Source organism: Delphinus delphis, chromosome 3 (assembly GCF_949987515.2).
Source record: "Delphinus delphis chromosome 3, mDelDel1.2, whole genome shotgun sequence".
Classification (NCBI taxonomy): domain Eukaryota; kingdom Metazoa; phylum Chordata; class Mammalia; order Artiodactyla; family Delphinidae; genus Delphinus; species Delphinus delphis.
In genome coordinates, this window is record NC_082685.1 from 169,228,717 (window position 1) to 169,235,339 (window position 6,623).

Sequence of the window (6,623 nt, forward strand, 5' to 3'; positions counted from 1 at the left end):
AGGAGAAAATGGCAGCACTAACAGTTTAGGTACAGCACTAGAGATGAGAGCATACACACTTCTGAAGCCTCAGAGGAAAATAGCTCTTTCCTAGAAATCAAGTTGATAGTTACATTTTCTGACTTTGACCTCAAGTAGGTTACTTAACCTCTTGGTAATAGGAATGTTTCTATAGAGGCAAAGTATTTTCAGTACCTTACTTTATTTGCCTAATCACTCCTTCCTATTGCAAGATTCTTATTATCAGAGAGTCCATTTTATTGTCTTATTTATTTTTGTAAACTCCTTGTCATTCAACTTGTGACATAGATAGATAGATAGACAGATAGATACATAGATGCTTAAAAATATAGTAGGTGTGGGCTACCCTGGTGGAACAGTGGTTGAGAGTCCTCCTGCCGATGCAGGCGACGCGGGTTCGTGCCCCGGTCTGGGGCGATCCCACATGCCGTGGAGCGGCTGGGCCTGTGAGCCATGGCCGCTGAGCCTGCGCGTCCGGAGCCTGTGCTCTGCAGTGGGAGGGGCCACAGCAGTGAGAGGCCCGCGTACCGCAAAAAAAAAAAAATATATATATATATATGTGTGTGTGTGTGTGTGTGTGTGTGTGTGTGTGTGTATATATATATATATATATATAGAGAGAGAGAGAGAGAGAGAGAGAGAGAGAGAGAGAGTAGGTGCTCAGAAATAAAAGACAAGAGAAAGGAAGGAAGAAAGAAAGGGGGAACAGATAGGAGGGTGAAAGGGAGGGAGAGAAGAAGGGAGAAAAAGATAAAAATAATGGCTATCCAGTAATTACAAAGAGGGTTTTCTGGAATATCCTTTTTTTTACTTGCTTTTCTTCTTTTATTTAAGTATAATTGCTGTACAATATTATATAAGTCATCAGTGTACAATATTATTTTATACAGAGTAGCTTGTACCTCTTAATCCCCTACCCTTCCTTGCCCCTCCCCCCTTCCCTCTCCACACTGGTAACCACTAGTTTGTTCTCTATATCTGTGAGTCTTCTTCTCTTTTGTTATAAAAATATGGAACACATCACAAATTTGCATGTCCCCTTTGCACGGGGGCCATGCTAATCTTCCAATTTTAGTGTATGTGCTGCAGAAGCGAGCACTGGAATATTCTTAATACTTATCAAACCTAAAGCTCAATTACTGCTCTTTATTAAATAATTTATTTTAACACATTTAGACACTAGAGAGATTATGTATAATAAAGCACTTCAAAATGTATGAAGAAATTCCAACTGAACTATTACTAAATAAAAATACAAAGATGGGCAATTCATAAGCAATGAATTTTGTCTTTTAGCTAACTTGGTAGAATAAAAGGGCAGTTTTATGAAATGCCTATATTAATGTTGATGTGCATATCAATCTGTGAGTACTTTTATTGTTACTAGGATTAGGAGTTTATTTTTAGTAGTTCTTATGTCAACTTAGTAGTATAGTTACTATTATTGACCATTTAAAAAAATTTCCTCATTTTTATTGTCAGTTCCAAATTGGTTAGGAGCAAAAAAAAATAGTCTGAAGTATGATTTGCTCCTAAACCCACAGAAATCCGTGATACAGAAGGGTTTTCTTAGATCCAACAGGCGTGGCATTTGATGATGTGACAGTGCTTAGTAAATTTGGGGACTGCACATCTCTGGGTTCAGGAGTCAAGGAAGCTTCCTGCAGAAGCATGAGTTTCAGAGTTTGAGAAGCGAACGCCACCTTGAAAGTGGTTAATAATACACTAACTTATAAGCTGAGTGTAAGAAACGCCTATGTAAAATATAATGGGGTCTTTTTTTTCTCCATTGGTATATATTTAAAAATCTTTAAAAATATTCTAGGAAAAAAGTGGGTGTTCCATTCCTTACTGTGTGCTTTAAAAAAGGACTTTCCACTTGCTCATCTCTAGAAGGTCATCTCAGAGATGTACATGCCGGGCCTTCATTAGGTCTCCTCTTGCATTCATATTTAACTCTCTTTCATTCTGTGGCCTTTATTAGCTGAGCTCCTGGAGCTTGTAGCACATTTTAAACAGCAACACTGGGAGGATGTAAATGCAGAATAATGTATCAGGACTCAAATTTGCATGGTCAAATGTCAAAAAAATTAGACCTTCCCCAGAACCATGTCAAGAGGAATAACATAAGTGGGCAAACTCAACAGCAGGCATGCCATTATCATTTAGCGAAAGCTGTCATCACTGCCAGCAAGTGGAAGCAGTGGTCATTAGCTGGAGCTCTGCCGGGGGACGTTGCAATTCTTCCTTTTCCTTTTTTTTTTTTAAAGATTTATATTTTTTCCCCATCATCTGACAGTATTTCACAGAACGCCACAGTGTGATGTTGCCTCCCTGACAGGAAAGTCAAGAGGTGGGGGAGGGCTCCTTTGGAGTCGGGGGAGTGGAGGGCTAAGGAGAAAAATCCATAATCGTCCACTGTCAGCTGGAGGGTGCAGGAATTGCATTACCTATTGGATAAATACTCATTAAGAGTAATCACTTTATTTCAGCTCTGTAATGACATTAACAAGCTTGGAATACAGGGAATTACATGAGTCAGAACAAATAATTGAATATTCTACTGTGGAGGGAACACAGCACAAGTCGGCCTTCATGTCATGCCATCTCTGAAGCTAGCACAGCATGCAATTAGATAATAAGCTTAAACAGCATTAAATTGGCACTGCTCATACCACCACTGAGAAAAAAGAAGTATTAATTGTTCAACTCTCACCTGCTTGTAATTTCATGCAATGCAAATACCAGCAAGTCTGCCCTATTTTGATTTAAATGGACTTATACAAAGGATTTAAACAAACCAATAAAAATGGAATATAAAGAGAACCTCAGATAATGAAAAGTGAAAACAGATGCTGATTACAAACCATGTTCAGTGGGGAAGGGTTCCTCTTTGAATGGGAGGTGGATGAAAATTTGGCTACATTTTAAAATGTACAGTTACCATAATAATTTGACAGGTGTCCTAGATATTTTTTTCTCAATATTTCTAGCCGGCGATTTCCTTTCAACATTATTTTACAATCTCCTGAATATGTGCGCTGAGATGGGATTCATACAGTTCAGTACAATCAGCACAGCTGGGTAGATAGGCATTGATGATGATATAGATACAGATACCGCTATAGAAACAGAGATAAAGAGAGATACAGACATGATTAATATTGGTGCATCATTAATCGTGGAGAATGTTAAAGGTATGTAAAGCTTTCAAACAGAACAGGATGATTTTGTGTTGTGACAAACAAGAAAAGGTGGTCAAAAGCAGGTAAACCACGTGAGACACTTTCCTAACTGGTTTGACGTATTAGCAAGCTAGGACCCTGAGAGAAGAGAAAGCTGCCTTTTTGACATCCCATCCCAGTGCCACAGGAGTGTCATTTAGTGTGCTGTATCCATAAGCATGAGTTAACCTAATGTGATGCATCAAATTACACAAGCTGTTAGAGAATGCCAAGGAGAACCCAGAATGATGCTGCTTCTTCTGGCTCCACACAGAGGAAGGTGCCTTCCTCTCCCAGGGTGGCTGCCCAGATCAGAGCAGATTGAGATGAGCCGTGAGAGCCTGGATGCTCTGGGGATGGCAATTTGGGAAGTATCAGTTTACAGTCAATTCTACCACAATTCCAAATCTGTGTAGTTATTCAGACGAGCCAATCAGCACCGGATATTTGATAGGCAAACTCAATAATCATTTATAATCTTGACAGGTTAAGGGTCTCTAAGGCAAAGCTTAATATACACAGTGGGTTTGAAAATAAGAGAAAACAAATAAAGGAATCTCTATATTCTTGAGCAAATATCTTTTCTTTCTCTAGTCCTACAATCTTCCAATCAGGGATTTTCTTTATCATTCCCAGCCTCACAGGACACACAAAACCATTTTGAATCTATTTTTCTAAGTAGACCACCATACAGCCTTCACCTCAGTACTTGCCTATAACTCATGTGGGTGTTTGAAAGTTATTCTTTAATAAAGGCAAGGGGGGAAAAGAAACTAGGTCCTACTTTAGGACAATTTAGAATGTGTCAATAAATTCAAGATTGAGAACTAAAATAGAAATTTGAGTATTTATCATGTCTGTCCTATAAAATAAATTGAAACTCTTAGAAGAAAGATTATCCACTAGCCCAATCTTTCTGAGGGAATAACATCTAGCATACTGCATTGTGTAGCAGGTACCCAATTCATCTTAAAAAAATACAGGAAAAGGACATACTGCAAGTAAAAATCTGGAATTAGAATGAGCATTAGCAGAATGCTCTCTCTCTCTCTCTTCCTCCTTCCTTGTTTTTCTTCTCTCTCCATCCTCTTCCCTCTTTTTCATGCCCTCTTTCTCTCTCTCATTATATCAATAAAATGATTCTAGTTTCAGTCTACTTATAATGAGAGGCAGTTATACTGGATCTTAGCTTTCATAAAATATGTACTAGTTTTACAAAGAACTATCTTAATTACTCTTTGGTAAAAAATAATGTATATACTGATGATTCTCTATCTATCTTATCATATTCTAGGCACTGTAGGGGATATCTTCAAGTATGTGCATTTCTATTGGGTCCAAAAACATGTATGAGACAATTAAGAAAGGATACAAACAAAATTAAGAGTTACATTGTATAACAGGATAATCCAAAATTAATTCACAGAAGAGATCTATTTATGTAGTCATTCAATAAATATTGATTATGTGATGTATGCCAGGCACTATGTTGTTTAAAACACGAAGACGTGTCCAGTTTCCTCAAGGAACTGTATTTCCTTGGAGGAGACAAGCATGCACAATGTGATGGAGAATGTTGTTCTCACTATAACTTTTTATTGCAAAGGTATTTATTGGGAAGAAACGTTCTTGTCAAGATGAAATCAAGAGAGACATGGCTTTTGGCAGTGAAGTCCTGTGGGAAGCGTGGCAAACAAAAGACACGAGTGTGACCCCTGCTAGGGAGATGCAAAAGGTCAAGTGCCCTCCAAGTGACCCTTCCCCATGACCATCCCATTTAACTTCCAGACCCCAGATCTTTGTAGAGCTGTTAAACTCACTGCAGTCTGGAGAAGAAGATGCTGGAGGAGTCCTGTTATTATATTTTTTTTTCCTTGAAACAGACAGGACCATGGCGTTGTGTACATGCAGAAACTTGGGAAAGAAAGGATGACTCATATGGTGGGGACTTTCAGGAAGGGGGAGAAGGCTTTGGCTGATCCTGCAAAGGAATTTTAGCTCTCTCAATCTTGGTTTGATCCTTGCTGAAGAAATTTCATCTGACCTGAGACTTAGAAAGAGGTAAACTGGGATAGATTTTTTCATGCAGATAGATAGCTTGTGCAAACCAAGAAGGCATAGGAGAACGTATCTTCCCCTGCAGTACTGTTACAAGATAAAGTTCATTAGGGTAAGTACCATGAATGAGTCTGATTTTTATGTCATGAAAATGAGATAATAAATTTTCTTAAAGGTAATGAAGAACTATGGAGAATATACCTAGGAAAGGAACATCTCAATGCCCACAACAAACAAAAATGAAGGCAGTATTCCTATAATACAATGTATAAATGGGCAATGACTGGGAATAGGAAATTTATAAGAAAGGAAACCTGAAAGGTCCAAGGTTTTCCACCATTACAATGTCACACAGAAGAGTTTCACAGCTCTAAAAATCCTATGTTTCACCTGTTTATCCCTATCCACAATCCAGACCTGTGGCAACTGCTTATCTTTGTACTATCTCTACAGTTTTGCTTTTTCTTGTTGCTGAGTAATATTACATGGTATGGATGTATCACACTTTGTTTGAAGGTTATATTGTTTGCTTCCAGTTTCTGAAGATTATGAATAAATTTGCTACCAAAGTTCTTTTGCTAGATACACAAACACACACACACACACACACACACACACACACACACACACACACACAAAATAATTTTCAACTCCATTGGATAAGTACCTAGGAGCACAATTGCTGAATCGCATGGTAAGACAACATTTAGCTTAGTAAGAATCTGAGAAACTATCTTCCACGATGGCAATGCCATTTTGTAATACTTGTAGCAGTAAATGTGAGTTCCTATCAGTCTGCATCCTTTCCAGCAGTTGGTATTACAGATTTTGAGTTTATTTTGTTGTTGTTGTTTTGGTTTTATTTTAGCCATTTTAATAGATGTGTAATGACATCTCATCATTGTTTTAATTTTCACTTCTTTAAAAACATATGATGTTGAATGTCTTTTCATCTACTTATTTGCCATGTGTGTATCTTCTTTGGTAAGGTGTCTGCTCAGACCTTTCACACATTTTTAACTGGATTGTCTTCTTATTGTTGAGCTTAAGACTTCTTTGTATATTTTGAATAAAATCCTTTAACAGATATGGATTTTGCAATATTTTCTGCCAGGCTGTGTCTTGTTTTTTTTTGTTTGTTTGTTTGGTTTTTGGCTCTTAATAGTAACTTTCACAGAGCATAATTTTTATTTTCATAAAGTCCAACTTTTTCATTTATCTTTTCATAGATCATGCTTTTGGTGTTGTGTCTAAATACTCCTCACCAAACACAGACCACTTAGATCTTTTCCTATGTTTTCTTCCAGAATTTTTACAGTT

General features: G+C 37.6%; 1 pseudogene; it reads right to left on the bottom strand.

Moving 5' to 3' along the window:
* Positions 1–1,025: 1,025 nt before the first annotated feature.
* On the bottom strand, positions 1,026–1,120 carry LOC132423748 (U6 spliceosomal RNA; annotated as a pseudogene).
* Positions 1,121–6,623: the final 5,503 nt, after the last annotated feature.